The 16,302-nt window shown below is 42.5% G+C and overlaps 1 protein-coding gene across 1 annotated transcript in view; it reads left to right on the top strand.

The window, feature by feature from the left end:
* CCDC197 (coiled-coil domain containing 197) overlaps positions 1 to 16,302 on the top strand; it is a 71,110-nt gene that overhangs the window by 19,986 nt on the left and 34,822 nt on the right. The gene's annotated exons all lie outside the window — the stretch shown is intronic.

The following is a 16,302-nucleotide window of genomic DNA, read 5'->3' as shown; positions in this document are numbered from 1 at the left end:
TCTGCTTAAAATTCTTTGCTCCCCTAAAAACAAACCTAGGTTTTGACCCTATATGCTTTAAAATATCTTGATCTTGTCTTAAAATATGTCAATTTTTCTTAATTATCCCCTTTAAAGAGTTGACATTGGTTGCATAATTTAAAATAAGAGGTATTTCATCATTTGTTTTAGATGTATTTTTCTCTTTATATTTTAAAAGTTGGGACCTGTCGTTTTGAACATAGTCAATATCTTTTGATAGGACTTTTTCAGAATATAATTTTTCTTCAAATTGTTCTTTTAAAACATTTGCTTGATCAGTAAAAGATGTTAACTTTGAGCAGTTCCTACGCATTCTTAAAAATTGACCTTTCGGTATATTTTCTAACCAAGGATGATGGTGACCGCTATCCATTTGGATGTAGCTGTTGACGTCTACCTGTTTGAAATAAGTTCTGGTCTCTATTGCGTTATTTAAAATATATATTTGTTTTACTGCTCTCTTTAGTCAGCTTGATACTCCATGTATTAGAATTTAAAAAAAACAAAAAAAATTCTAAAAGTTCTATTGGTCCTCTCCAAATTAAAAATATGTCATCAATATACCTCTTATAGAGGACCAAGTTCGCGCCGTATTCATGGTTATTATATATAAAGTGCTTTTCCCAAAAGGCCATAAAAAGGTTAGCGTAGCTTGGCGCAAACTTGGTCCCCATAGCGTTCCCTTTCACTTGAAGATAAAAATCACCCTCGAACCAAAAATAGTTATTGTTTAAAATCAGTTTAATCCCCGCCACAATATAATCAACCTGTAGTTCAAAAAATAGTTGGGATTCTGTCAGGAAATATTTCACCGCTTCACAGCCTTTTTTGTGATCTATTATCGTATACAAGCTTGTTAAATCGCAGGTGATTAGATAAAAATCTTTTTCCCATTTAAAATCTTGTAGTATATTTAAAAGACTCGTAGAGTCCTGTAAATAAGATGGGCCTGTCTTGACTAGTGGTTGGAGATGTGCATCAATATATTGTGAAAGTGTGGATAAAATGGAATTGATTCCCGATACTATGGGTCTCCCCGGGGGGTGGGTAGGGTTTTTGTGCAATTTTGGTAAAGCATAGATGACTGGGATCCTTGGGTGTTCTAAAAAAAGGAAGGAGGATTCGTCTTTGTTTAAAATTTTAGTATCGATTCTTCTCTTAAGAAAGAGTTTATATTTCTCTTTTATCTCACATACTGAATCTTTTTTAAGTTTTTGGTACGTATTAATGTCCTGTAATTGATTGTGAATTTCTTGTGTATATATAGATCCTTGTCAAGAATAACCACTCCTCCACCCTTATCGGCGGGTTTTATAACAATTGAATCATCTTTTTTCAGAATATCCATAGCTTGTTTCTCTTTTATGGAGATATTGTAGTTCCATTTTGATAGGGGTTTAATTTTATATATCTCATCTAGGCAGGCTTGTTCAAAGACTTTTATGCTGTTGGATTTAAAAAAAAAATAGGGATAAAAACTGGACTTTTTCTTTAGATCTCTGTGTTTAAAATTGTCACATTCTTGTGTTAAAATACTAGGGGACACAATGTCTCCTCTGGTGTAATCTTCTCTATCAAATAATTTCTTTAGACATAACTTACGGGTAAAATGATTAATATCTCTATATGCCTCAAATTTATTTACAGGGCAGCTGGGGGCGAATTTAAAACCTTTTTTAAAAACATTTATTTGGGTTGGGGACAATTGTTTCTTTGAAAGGTTAAATATTCTTATTTCATTACTTGTCTTTTTATGGGTCATTTCTTCCTTTTCTCTAGGAATATATGTCCCTGCTCTGGTTCCTCGTCTGACCCTCTTAACCTTTACCTGGGTGTTTCTTGTACGGCACTTCTCTGTGCCCATCTTGGGCCTAAAACAACTTCCTCCTCTCTATCACTGTTTAGACGATCATACCTATTTCTTAGAGGGATCTGAAATGGACGGTATTCTTGTTATTTTCTTTTATTTCTATTTCCATTATATTCCCAATTAGACTCTCTTCCTTTTCTCTTGTCTATATTAGATGAATAATGGGAATTTTTTTGGTGATCTCTCTTTTGTCTATATTCTCCTTGTTTTCTCTCTTGGATGGCGGTCGAATATCTAGGTCTTTGGGGTAAGGGATCTGGTTTAGTTCTTTTTTGGTAGGTTCTTGGAGTTTATGGTTTCATTGTGGGTTTATGTTTGGACATCTCCCCTGGCCTCTGATCCATGTTACCTCTGGGCATTTTTCCCACCCTGTTATGTGCATAATCTTCTAAGTCTCTTTTGTATTTTTTCTTTTTGTTTTGGATGATGGTGTTTTCAATCTTCTCTATATTTAACTCCACTGTATTGGATAAAGTTTCAAAATCTTAAGTTCCAATAAAAGGTTCTAATCTTGTTTGTATTTCTTTAATCATTTTGTCGACTTCTGTAGGTCCTCTTTTCTCTGAGTCATGATGATATTAATCATCTTCACTGAGAAGGATTCCAAAGCAGAAGTCCAAATATTCATAAACTTATCTTTCTCTAAATCAAATGTAGGGAATTTAGTAAACCTCAGACCTCTTGGTGTAATTTGGTCTAAGAGGTATTTTTCTAATGTAAAAATTTCCCACTTGATTTTTGTTTCTCTAATTAACAATCTTTCTAGTTGGTACATCATTTCATCAAGATTATCGCTTATAGTGATCTCAGGTTCTACATAGTAATAGTCTTTTCCAAACCTTTCACATGCATGTTCTTGCCAATTCTGTCTATTTTTAAACAGAGACATACTTGTACAAAAGGGAGCAGCCCTACCTCCTTAGTGACTTTACAAATACAAGAAATACACAATAGAAGGGAAAAGGGCACTATACACAAAATACTACAACTGGTGCAGCTTAGAAACACCTCAGTGTACAGTCACTTAATACACCAAATGAAAGATATAGTGAACAGAAAAAAAAGGTGAAAGCGCACAAACAGTGGAATATTTTACCTTTAAAATCTTGTATAGGTCCTATTTTCAGCAACAGACAGTAACTGTGGACCCTATATACAGGGAGTGCAGAATTATTAGGCAAGTTGTATTTTTGAGGATTAATTTTATTATTGAACAACAACCATGTTCTCAATGAACCCAAAAAACTCATTAATATCAAAGCTGAATATTTTTGGAAGTAGTTTTTAGTTTGTTTTTAGTTATAGCTATTTTAGGGGGATATCTGTGTGTGCAGGTGACTATTACTGTGCATAATTATTAGGCAACTTAACAAAAAACAAATATATACCCATTTCAATTATTTATTTTTACCAGTGAAACCAATATAACATCTCAACATTCACAAATATACATTTCTTTTTTTTAATAATTCTTTATTTTTGCGGGCACATGTTCAAACAGTTGCTTTAGTGGCAGTATACAGTCGTACAGTTCAAAATGCGTAAAGGAAATACAAATATTTTGCCCTTTTTTTTTTTTTGCGGTATACAAGAACATACAATGAGTTTAACTAATATATATGACATTGACATTGTAACTCTGTAAGGGTAAGTCGAGTGTGTGAGGTGTCTAGAGGGCTCGTCTATCCAAGCATGCTGTGTGTGGTGCTCTGTATCCCCGAGCTGGGAGGGGGGGGGGGGAGAAGAAGAAGAGGGGGAAGTAGTAGATGTCACCTTGTGATTTGGTCCGCTAGTGTGTAGTGTGGTTAGTGTCATGTCCCCTTGCGGACATCCCCTCTCCTGGGGTAGTGAGATGTGCGGGCCATAGGGGTAATATGAGCGGAAACTAACATGAGAGAAAAGAATAGTTAAATGAGAAAATAAAAATTAAACGATATATATTCATTGGAATAAAGCAATTAAACTATACACAGTCCCGGTCCATGTTGTTACATGGAGTCTTGAGGTGTGAGTCCCGATATATGGGCAAAGGCCTCAGGTTGTGCCAGCTGTTTGCGTGCCTGTTATGGTCTTCCGAGGGACGAAAGAGGTGGCCGTTGCAGGGTTCCACTCGTGTGTGGCAGATTTAGCTGGGTACGGTGTTTGTGACTGCAGGGTGGTCTGTTGTAGGCCCAGAGTCCCCATTAGTGCAGCGGCCTCCTGTAGAGTGTGGACATAGTGCGGGTTGTCCCCGTGGAGGATCAGCAGGGTCTGCGAAGGGCGCCACCGGTACCTGATATTATGGTCCCGTAGGAGGGTGGTAAAAGGCTGCAGGGATTTTCACCATTTTAGTGTGTTCCAGAGACATCAGCAAAGAAAGATATGTCCAAGTTCTCGAATTTGTAAGTGGGAGTCCCTCGTACAGCGGCTTGGACTGTTGTTTTCTCTTTAATGGTTTGAAATTGGACCACCAGGTCCCTGGGTGCCGCGGTCGGCGCCTTCCGTGGCTTGGGTATGCGGAACACTCCGGTGAAGGCTATGTTTTTGGCCTGACGTGGCGTGAGCAGGGATGCCGTTAGTCTCCGCAGGAAATGCGGGATTTCGGCCTCTGGTATGTCCTCTGGTACTCCTCGTATCTTGAGGTTTTTGCTCCTTCTCCTGTCTTCAAGATCCATGAAGCGCAGGTCTGTGATGGTCTGTTGCTGTTTGAGGGCCTGGACCTCTTGTTCGAGGGCCGCAATCTTCTGGGAGTGCGTATCAGCCGAGGCTTCCACAACCCCCAGCCTGCCCACGAGGCCTGTGAGGTCTGCCCGGAGCGAGGCCACGTCCGCCTGGATCGTTTTCGTCAGGTCAGTGAGCATCCCCCGCAGGGCTGCCTCTGTCACCGGGGCCGAATCAGCGCTCCGTGGGACTGGTTGTGGGTTAACCAGGGCCGGCGGTGTAGTGTTGTTCAGATTCAGTGAGAAGTCATCTGAGTAGTCTGAGCAATCTGTAATGTCGGCCGCCATATTGGGCCTTAGCGCTCCATGCGCTTGGCGAAGCATGTCCCCGATATTCATTCCCGGTCTGGGTTTGTCAGGTTTCTGCTTTTTAAGTTTTCTCCCCATGATGGTCAGGGCTGTGTTTTGCTTCTTTGGGGGTTAAATTCCGCTGGGTGATCTGGCTTTGGAGCTTTGTGGCCCGGAGTGATGTGCATACACGTCCGTTCTCTTTCAGTGCTTAGCTCCTCCCCCCACAAATATACATTGCTGACATTCAAAAACAAAACAAAAACAAATCAGTGACCAATATAGCCACCTTTCTTTGCAAGGACACTCAAAAGCCTGCCATCCATGGATTCTGTCAGTGTTTTGATCTGTTCACCATCAACATTGCGTGCAGAAGCAACCACAGCCTCCCAGACACTGTTGAGAGAGGTGTACTGTTTTCCCTCCTTGTAAATCTCACATTTGATGATGGACCACAGGTTCTCAATGGGGTTCAGATCAGGTGAACAAGGAGGCCATGTCATTAGATTTTCTTCTTTTATACCCTTTCTTGCCAGCCACGCTGTGGAGTACTTGGACGCGTGTGATGGAGCATTGTCCTGCATGAAAATCATGTTTTTCTTGAAGGATGCAGACTTCTTCCTGTACCACTGTTTGAAGAAGGTGTCTTCCAGAAACTGGCAGTAGGACTGGGAGTTGAGCTTGACTCCATCCTCAACCCGAAAAGGCCCCACAAGCTCATCTTTGATGATACCAGCCCAAACCAGTACTCCACCTCCACCTTGCTGGCGTCTGAGTCAGACTGGAGCTCTCTGCCCTTTACCAATCCAGCCACGGGCCCATCCATCTGGCCCATCAAGACTCACTCTCATTTCATCAGTCCATAAAACCTTAGAAAAATCAGTCTTGAGATATTTCTTGGCCCAGTCTTGACGTTTCAGCTTGTGTGTCTTGTTCAGTGGTGGTCGTCTTTCAGCCTTTCTTACCTTGGCCATGTCTCTGAGTATTGCACACCTTGTGCTTTTGGGCACTCCAGTGATATTGCAGCTCTGAAATATGGCCAAACTGGTGGCAAGTGGCATCTTGGCAGCTGCACGCTTGACTTTTCTCAGTTCATGGGCAGTTATTTTGCGCCTTGGTTTTTCCACACGCTTCTTGCGACCCTGTTGACTATTTTGAATGAAACGCTTGATTGTTCGATGATCACGCTTCAGAAGCTTTGCAATTTTAAGAGTGCTGCATCCCTCTGCAAGATATCTCACTATTTTTGACTTTTCTGAGCCTGTCAAGTCCTTCTTTTGACCCATTTTGCCAAAGGAAAGGAAGTTGCCTAATAATTATGTGTCAGGGTACCTGTAGTCTCTACCTCAGAGGAGGTGAGAGACTTAGACGTTTATCCTCCCAGAGGGGTTGTTTCTTCCGTTCCTCGCGGTTCTCTCGGCCATTTACAAGCCGACCGCGAGGGATCCACTTCCTTATATGACGCGACGCTCAGTAGTCGACGTCATGACGCCAACCCGGGTCGACCTGTCAGTCAAGTCCCGAGCACTAATCAGGACTCGTCGGGGGCGTGATTACCCTCTAGAATCAAGGTATAAAGTAAGGCTTTCGGCATCTGCTCATTGCCCTGTCGTGGTTCTAGCCTGTCTAGTCACTCAGTGCTCTTGTATTCTAGTTGTCTCTTTGGTTCTGACCCGGCTTGTTTGTACTACCCTGTTTATCTCTGTTACCCTTTGACTCGGCTTGTCTCTCGCTTACCTGTCCTCTCGTTCCCTCGACCTCGGCTTGTTCCTAGACCATTCTCTACTTACTCCTTACGTTAAGTCCGGCCATTCTAAGGTCCGGTATACGTACCTACCACCTGTTTGTACTCTGCGTGTTGGATCCCTGTCCCGATCCTGACATTACGACAGGGCCAATGGATCCTGCAGGTACAAACACTCAGGTTGGTCCTTCTGACTCTAGGTTCGACGCCATGGATCACAGAATGGACCAGATGGCTCTAGCACTACAGGCGTTACTATCTCGTTCTGGTAATCAACCAGAGGAGATGCGTAATACTTCTATCTCTCCTGTGAGTTCAGGTCTAGAGGTAGCCACTGTAGGTGCTTCTTCCCGTATCACTCCACCTGTACGTTATGGTGGTTCTCCAGAGAAGTGTCGTGGTTTCTTAAACCAAATAGGTATCCATTTCGAATTACAACCCCGCTCCTATCCTACAGATAGGGCGAAGGTTGGATTTATTATCACATTACTTGTTGAGAAAGCTTTGAGATGGGCCAATCCATTGTGGGAAAATGATAATCCGTTAGTATATAATTATAATGCCTTTGTAGCTGCTTTCAGAAGAACTTTTGACCCTCCAGGTAGAAAGGTCAATGCAGCTAGATTACTGTTGCGCCTTAGACAAGAAAACCGAACACTTGTGGATTATGCACTAGAGTTCAGGTCCTTGGCGGCAGAGGTTAAGTGGAATGAACAGGCTTATATAGATGTATTTTTAAACGGGTTATCAGACATAATCCTTGACGAGGTTGCTACTAGAGAGCTTCCTGAAAATTTGGAGGATTTAATTTCTTTTATTTCTCGCATTGACGAACGTTTAAGAGAGAGGCAGAACACTCGAGAGAGAAACCGTAGACCATCCTTTAAACTAGCTCCTTCATTTCAAAGTTCTGAATCCACAACCTCACTTTTTCCAGAACCTATGCAGATAGGCAATACTCGCCTCTCAGAAGAGGAGAGACAGTACAGGAGAAGGGAGGGGTTGTGTATGTACTGTGGAGTCAGAGGTCATTTACGCCTAAATTGTCCTAATCGCTCGGGAAACGCTCGCACCTAAGTTTCTCTAGAGGACAGGCCTTGGGTGTTTCTATTTTGTCCTCTAATCTTAATTATAAAGATCACAGGCTTCTGCTACCCGTTTCTTTAACTTGGGAGAAGGGAGTACTAGAAACTATGGCATTGATAGATTCCGGAGCTGCTGAGAGCTTTATCGACCAAGTTTTTGTTACCAAACACGCTATCCCATCCCAGTTAAGGGAGACACCCTTGGCCGTTGAGGCCATAGATGGTAGACCTTTAGTTGAGCCTGTTATTTTCCGTGAAACCATACCCGTTAAATTAACTGTTGGTATCTTACACGAGGAAGACATATCTTTATTGCTTATTTCTTCTCCTTCTGTTCCCATAGTCCTGGGGTACCCTTGGTTAAAAAAACATAACCCTATTATTGATTGGGAATTAGGGGAGATAATCTCATGGGGTCAGGGTTGTCAGGACAGGTGCTTACGGACAGTGTCACCGCTTTGCGCAGTTAACACACCGATTAATTCTACCTACTCTACAGAGGTACAAATACCGCCCCTGTACCTGGATTTAAAGGCAGTATTTGACAAAAAGAATGCTGATACTTTACCTCCACACAGGTCTTTTGATTGTAAGATTAATCTACTACCTGGTACTATGCCCCCCAGGGGTAATGTATATCCTTTGTCCACTAAAGAGAACTTAGTCTTAGAGGAGTATATTCGTGAGAACCTTGAAAAAGGATTCATTAGGAGATCCTCCTCTCCTGCCGGGGCTGGGTTTTTTTTTGTTAAAAAGAAGGATGGTACACTAAGACCTTGCATTGATTATCGAGGTTTGAACAAAATAACCATTAGAAATGCCTACCCAATTCCTTTGATTACCGAGCTCTTTGATCGTCTAAAAGGCTCCAAGATTTTCACCAAGTTAGATCTCAGAGGGGCGTATAACTTGGTGAGAATTCAGCAGGGACACGAGTGGATGACGGCGTTCAATACCCGTTATGGGCACTATGAATACACAGTAATGCCTTTTGGCCTCTGTAATGCACCGGCAGTATTTCAGGACCTGATCAATGAAGTTCTTAGGGAATTTCAACATGACTGCGTTATTGTATATCTGGATGATATACTTATACACTCTAGAGAGATTGAGACTCACCACAGACAAGTCAGAAGGGTATTGCGCAAGCTTCTTCAACATGGCTTGTACTGCAAATTGGAGAAATGCAGCTTTGACCAATCCCAGCTAAACTTTCTTGGTTATGTGATTTCTGGGGAAGGGTTTAAGATGGACCCGGATAAGCTCCAGTCCATTTTGGATTGGCCTTTACCCAGGGGCCTCAAGGCCATTCAGAGGTTTATTGGATTCTCCAACTATTATAGGCGCTTCATTAAGGGTTACTCTTCAATTATAGCTCCTATTACCAATATGACCAGACAGGGGGCTGACACTAAGAACTGGTCTACTGAAGCCCTTCTTGCCTTCAAAACACTCAAGGAGCTGTTTGCTTCTGCACCAATTTTAGTTCACCCTGATACGACTCTGCCTTTCCTACTCGAGGTAGACGCCTCAGAGACAGGTATAGGTGCTATCCTGTCCCAAAGGTTAGGTGTGGATAAGCCCTTACATCCATGTGTTTTTTTTTCCAAGAAACTATCAGGCCCTGAGAGCAGATATGACATTGGTGACAGGGAACTACTAGCAGTTATCATGGCTTTAAAGGAGTGGAGACATTTATTGGAGGGCACCTTACATCCTGTTACTATTTTGACAGACCACAAGAACCTGTCCTATATTGGGGAGGCCAAGCGCTTGTCCTCCAGGCAAGCTCGTTGGTCTTTATTCCTCACGCATTTCAATTACGTGCTCACTTATAGACCTGGTTCTAAGAATTCTAAAGCCGATGCTTTGTCTCGACAATATGAACCTTCTGCGATATCTGAGCCAGTTTTGTCTTCTATAGTACCCAGGTGCAATATTATCGCCAACACGAGTCTTAAGATTCACTCTCCGTTGCTTGGTCAGATCATGAAGTTGCAGCATCTGGCGCCTAGACAGACTCCTGGGGCAAGACATTTCGTTCCTCCTGAACTCCAACTGGAACTCTTACAGTGTTTTCACAACAGTAAGGCGGCTGGGCATCCGGGTATTCGCAAGACATGTTCCTTGATCTCTAAAGATTTCTGGTGGCCTTCTTTACGGAAGGATATTAGGGATTTCATCGGAGCATGTGAGGTCTGTATGAAGACTAAGCAACCTCATACGCTTCCATGTGGGTTGTTACATCCCTTGAACATTCCAGAGAGACCATGGTCCTGTTTGGCTATGGACTTCATTGTAGATTTGCCTGTTTCTAAAAAACAGACTGTGATCCTCACGGTGGTTGATAGGTTTACTAAGATGGCTCATTTCGTGCCCTTAACTAAACTCTCGACTTCTCCTGAATTGGCGGAGATATTCGCGAGAGAGATTTTTCGCTTACATGGGATACCTTCCGAAATTGTTTCCGATAGAGGTTCCCAATTTGTTTCACGTTTTTGGAGATCCTTCTGTTCTCAACTAGGCATCAAATTGAATTTTTCTTCTGCCTATCACCCTCAGTCTAACGGAGCTGCTGAACGTACCAATCAAAAGATTGAACAATATTTGCGTTGTTTTGTTTCTGAACACCAGGACGATTGGGTCGGTTTGATTCCTTGGGCGGAGTTTGCACACAATAATCTCGTTTGTGATTCTTCTCGTTCCAGTCCCTTCTTCATGAATTATGGCTTTCATCCTTCCATTCTTCCCTCGGTTTCTCCTTCCCAAGGGGTACCGTCGGTTGATGTTCATGTTGCCAATTTGAGGAAGTTGTGGGATCAGACTCGACAAATTCTCCTACATAATTCCATGTTGTTCAAGAAACACGCTGATAAGCACAGAAGGGCGGCTCCGTTTTTTGTTCCAGGTGATAGGGTATGGTTGAGTACTAGAAACATTCGTTTGAAGGTTCCTTCTATGAAATTCGCTCCTCGTTACATTGGCCCTTACAGGGTTCTGACTCGAATTAACCCAGTTGCGTATCGCCTAGCTCTTCCAGCTGCCTTACGCATTCCTAACTCCTTTCATGTTTCTTTACTGAAACCGCTAGTCTGTAACAGATTTTCCTCCACTATATCCTCTCCTCGCTCTGTTCAGGTGGAGGGTCAGGAGGAGTATGAAATCAACTCCATCATCGATTCTCGAATCTCCCGGGGGAAGTTACAATATCTTATTGACTGGAAGGGATATGGCCCTGAGGAGAGGACTTGGGTACCTCAGGAGGATGTACATGCTCCTCGCCTCCGCAGGGCTTTTCACTCCCGTTTTCCATCTCGTCCCGGTTCCTTCCGCCCGGTGGGCGTTTCTGAGATGGGGGGTACTGTCAGGGTACCTGTAGTCGCTACCTCAGAGGAGGTGAGAGACTTAGACGTTTATCCTCCCAGAGGGGTTGTTTCTTCCGTTCCTCGCGGTTCTCTCTGCCATTTACAAGCCGACCGCGAGGGATCCACTTCCTTATATGACGCGACGCTCAGTAGTCGACGTCATGACGCCAACCCGGGTCGACCTGTCAGTCAATGAAGAGAAATGTACAGGCACTCTTCCATCTAACAGGTGCTGGATATCCGGGTAACCCACTCCTGGTACCTCCCAATGATATATGCAACAAAAAAGGATACCGCACTCTGTATAAATACTGCTAAGAAGCTAATTCTTGCAAAAATAGTTTTATTTAAATAATCAAAGCGAATAGAATATCATAAAGGTATAATTGATGACTAACAAAATATATCTACAATCCTACCATTGCACCTAAACAATAATTAATATATACAGAAAGCCCCCAATATAAACCGCAATAGATAATCAAGTAAAGTGCACAGAGGCACTATATGATAGAGAGCCCTCTATCTCTTATATACACTGTACAGAAAAATTCATCAGTAATATAGAAAAATATATGTGAAAAAACAAAGAGAATGTCCAAAAAATAAAACAGTAAAAAGAAGAAAAAATAAGAAAAAATGAGAAAAAAATGAAAAAAGTATTTACAGTCCAAATGTGTGTACACTGATGATTATAAGTAGTTATTACTCCAAGTGTTAAATGGTTAGATCTCACCACAGTTAGAGGCCAGAGGATTCCCTGTATCATTTGTTGTTTGTATCTGCGTCCAAGGGATTATCTCCGGTCTGTGCCAGGATAGAGGAACATGTAGTCAGTCCTCCTTTGTGCAATGCGTCCTCCAGGCTCCTTCCTTACTTGCTCGTTGTCGTAGAGGGTCTCTTTACCTTTGATGAAATGCTGTAGCAGGCGGTGGGGTGCTATAACGGGCTGCGCGCTCGGAATCCAATGATCCCTTCAATGGCCCTGTCGGGAATGAGTGTGAGAAGCTGCTTATGTCTCTATTGCGCGCCCGCCCTTTCTCGCGGGTCGCGCTATGATGACGTCACACTCTAATCGACATGAATGTGCTCCACAGAGCGAAAATCTCAAAATAACTTTATTAACATATTTACATATCTACAAAACTCACAAAACCATTCCCAACTATCCAAAAGAACCTTAAATGTGTTTAAAGTTGGAAACAACTTAAAATAAAAATACTAATCTGTTATATATTTACAATTATGAATGGTTAATGACCAAAAAGGGGGAAAGATTATGCTGTAAGGAACATAGGTCGTTATTATTATTGTAAAGTGATATGGCCGACACCCACTCCATATCCTTTTTAAAGGGACACAGTCACTTTATTAAATCCTCTGTTTTTTAAACCATATCTATGTAATTTCTCTGTTGTGGCCCATCTGTGTAACTCAGAGGTGCCTCTGTAAGCATGTAGTAAAAGTATGTCACCGAATTGGTACATAAAGTGTTAAGACACTGCAATGGCCCCTCAGAGATAAATACTCCGGCTGTTTAAAAAATAGAGATGTACTCACCAGTGGTGTACCAATAAAATATATCCATGGCCACTTCCAGGAAAGGAAGTTGCCTAATAATTATGTGTCAGGGTACCTGTAGTCTCTACCTCAGAGGAGGTGAGAGACTTAGACGTTTATCCTCCCAGAGGGGTTGTTTCTTCCGTTCCTCGCGGTTCTCTCGGCCATTTACAAGCCGACCGCGAGGGATCCACTTCCTTATATGACGCGACGCTCAGTAGTCGACGTCATGACGCCAACCCGTGTCGACCTGTCAGTCAAGTCCCGAGCACTAATCAGGACTCGTCGGGGGCGTGATTACCCTCTAGAATCAAGGTATAAAGTAAGGCTTTCGGCATCTGCTCATTGCCCTGTCGTGGTTCTAGCCTGTCTAGTCACTCAGTGCTCTTGTATTCTAGTTGTCTCTTTGGTTCTGACCCGGCTTGTTTGTACTACCCTGTTTATCTCTGTTACCCTTTGACTCGGCTTGTCTCTCGCTTACCTGTCCTCTCGTTCCCTCGACCTCGGCTTGTTCCTAGACCATTCTCTACTTACTCCTTACGTTAAGTCCGGCCATTCTAAGGTCCGGTATACGTACATACCACCTGTTTGTACTCTGCGTGTTGGATTCCTGTCCCGATCCTGACATTATGCACACCTGATATAGGGTGTTGATGTCATTAGACCACACCCCTTCTCATTACAGAGATGCACATCACCTAATATGCTTAATTGGTAGTAGGCTTTCGAGCCTATACAGCTTGGAGTAAGACAACATGCATAAAGAGGATGATGTGGTCAAAATACTCATTTGCCTAATAATTCTGCACTCCCTGTATAATATATACAAGAAAAGAACATAGTGTATACTGTTGAAACCTATTTACAATATGTGGAGAATAAAAAATTTTCACTCACACTTTCCAGAGCCACATAAGTTAGGTAAAGGTATTTCATCCACCAAGGGATACACTGGATCTGATCCTCCTCTTACATGTATGCAATATGGTTTTCTTAGCTGGAACGCAGGAACCAGGTAAGGTGAAGTGTTAAAATAAACATTTATTTGTTATAAAATAATAAAAGCAGAAATTGCTGACACAGCAGCTAGCACAACGCGTTTCGACCCTCCAGCATTTGCAAGCTGTTTTAAAATACACACCCAATTTTAAAAAATCCAGCAATAAATGTGTGTATATGTTCATTGGTGATATATCTACTAAACTGTTTTAAAAAGTGTTCCTTTATGGTATTACACGGAAACTGTTGAAGGATCACTATACTGTAAGGAAAACAAAGCATGTGGCGGTTTACCTTTATTCGACGCTGGTGACCTCTCCTCCCCCGCCGACGTCTGCTCCTGAGTGTAGCGGAATGCGTATGTGCGGCAAGTGCCGCGCACGCATTCAAACAGTCCATAGGAAAGCATTTTTCAATGCTTTTCTATGGGCGCTCTGCGCAATGGATGCAAAATTCGCCTCCAGCTTCGCAGATGCGCCTCCAGCGGCTGTCAGGAAGACAGCCACTAGAGGCTGGATTAGCCCTGCATTGTAAACATAGCAGGTTCTCTGAAACTGCTATGTTTACAGCTGCAGGGTTAAAACCTGAGGGACCTGGCACCCAGACCCCTTCATTGAGCTGAAGTGGTCTGGGTGACTATAGTGTCCCTTTAACAAAGGAATGTATTTTATATAAATGGACCATTAAATAAATAAATACAGAACGTTTAGAAGGATTAGTGAGAGAAGGACTGTCCAGTGGACAACTACACAACATTTGCGGAAAAGGAAGCTTAAGGCACAAGGCAGAATTTGGCAGATTTAAAGAAATTACTACTTGTTATTAGTGATGTCGCGAACTAAAATTTTCGGTTTGCGAACGTCGAACGCGAACTTCCGCAAATGTTCGCGAACCGGGCGAACCGCCATAGACTTCAGTGGGCAGGCAAATATTTAAACCCACAGGGACTCTTTCTGGCCACAATAGTGATGGAAAAGTTGTTTCAAGGGGACTAACACCTGGACTGTGGCATGCCAGAGGGGGATCCATGGCAAAACTCCCATGGAAAATTACACAGTTGATGCAGAGTCTAGTTTTAATCCATAAAGGGCATAAATCACCTAACATTCCTAAATCACAATCGATATGGATTGACACCTGACATATGACATATTGACACCTTGACATATGGATTGACACCTGTCCTCAGAGACCCTGATACACACTGACACAGAGCAGAATAGGGACTGTTCCCCCTACATAGGGTCACTTGGCAGATATGGATTGACACCTGTCCTCAGGGACCCTGATACACACTGACACAGAGCAGAATAGGAACTGTTCCCCCTACATAGGATCACTTGGCAGATATGTATTGACACCTGTCCTCAGAGACCCTGATACACACTGACACAGAGCAGAATAGGGACTGTTCCCCCTACATAGGGTCACTTGGCAGATATGGATTGACACCTGTCCTGAGGGACCCTGATACACACTGACACAGAGCAGAATAGGGACTGTTCCTCCTACATAGGGTCACTTGGCAGATATGGATTGACACCTGTCCTGAGGGACCCTGATACACACTAACACAGAGCAGAATAGGTACTGTTCCTCCTACATAGGGTCACTTGGCAGATATGGATTGACACCTAACATAGAAACATAGAAACATAGAATGTGACGGCAGATAAGAACCATTCGGCCCATCTAGTCTGCCCAGTTTTCTAAATACTTTCATTAGTCCCTGGCATTATCTTATAGTTAGGATAGCCTTATGCCTATCCCACGCATGCTTAAACTCCTTTACTGTGTTAACCTCTACCACTTCAGCTGGAAGGCTATTCCATGCATCCACTACCCTCTCAGTAAAGTAATACTTCCTGATATTATTTTTAAACCTTTGTCCCTCTAATTTAAGACTATGTCCTCTGGTTGTGGTAGTTTTTCTTCTTTTAAATATAGTCTCCTCCTTTACTGTGTTGATTCGTATGTATTTAAATGTTTCTATCATATCCCCCCTGTCTCGTCTTTCCTCCAAGCTATACATGTTAAGATCCTTTAACCTTTCCTGGTAAGTTTTATCCTGCAATCCATGAACCAGTTTAGTAGCCCTTCTTTGAACTCTCTCTAAGGTATCAATATCCTTCTGAAGATATGGTCTCCAGTACTGTGTACAGTATTCCAAGTGAGGTCTCACCAGTGTTCTGTACAATGGCATGAGCACTTCCCTCTTTCTACTGCTAATACCTCTCCCTATACAACCAAGCATTCTGCTAGCATTTCCTGCTGCTCTATTACATTGTCTGCCTACCTTTAAGTCCTCAGAAATAATCACCCCTAAATCCCTTTCCTCAGATGTTGAGGTTAGGACTCTATCAAATATTCTGTACTCTGCCCTTGGGTTTTTACGTCCAAGATGCATTATCTTGCACTTATCCACATTAAATGTCAGTTGCCACAACTCTGACCATTTTTCTAGTTTACCTAAATCATTTGCCATTTGGCTTATCCCTCCTGGAACATCAACCCTGTTACATATCTTAGTATCATCCGCAAAAAGACACACCTTACCATCAAGACCTTCTGCAATATCACTAATAAAAATATTAAAGAGAATGGGTCCAAGTACAGATCCCTGAGGTACCCCACTGGTGAAAAGCCCAAGCTTTGAATATACTCCATTGAC

Source organism: Pelobates fuscus, chromosome 13 (genome assembly GCF_036172605.1).
Source record: "Pelobates fuscus isolate aPelFus1 chromosome 13, aPelFus1.pri, whole genome shotgun sequence".
Taxonomy (NCBI): domain Eukaryota; kingdom Metazoa; phylum Chordata; class Amphibia; order Anura; family Pelobatidae; genus Pelobates; species Pelobates fuscus.
Note: the sequence above shows the minus strand (reverse complement) of the source record. Positions and strands in the feature narration are given on the sequence as shown.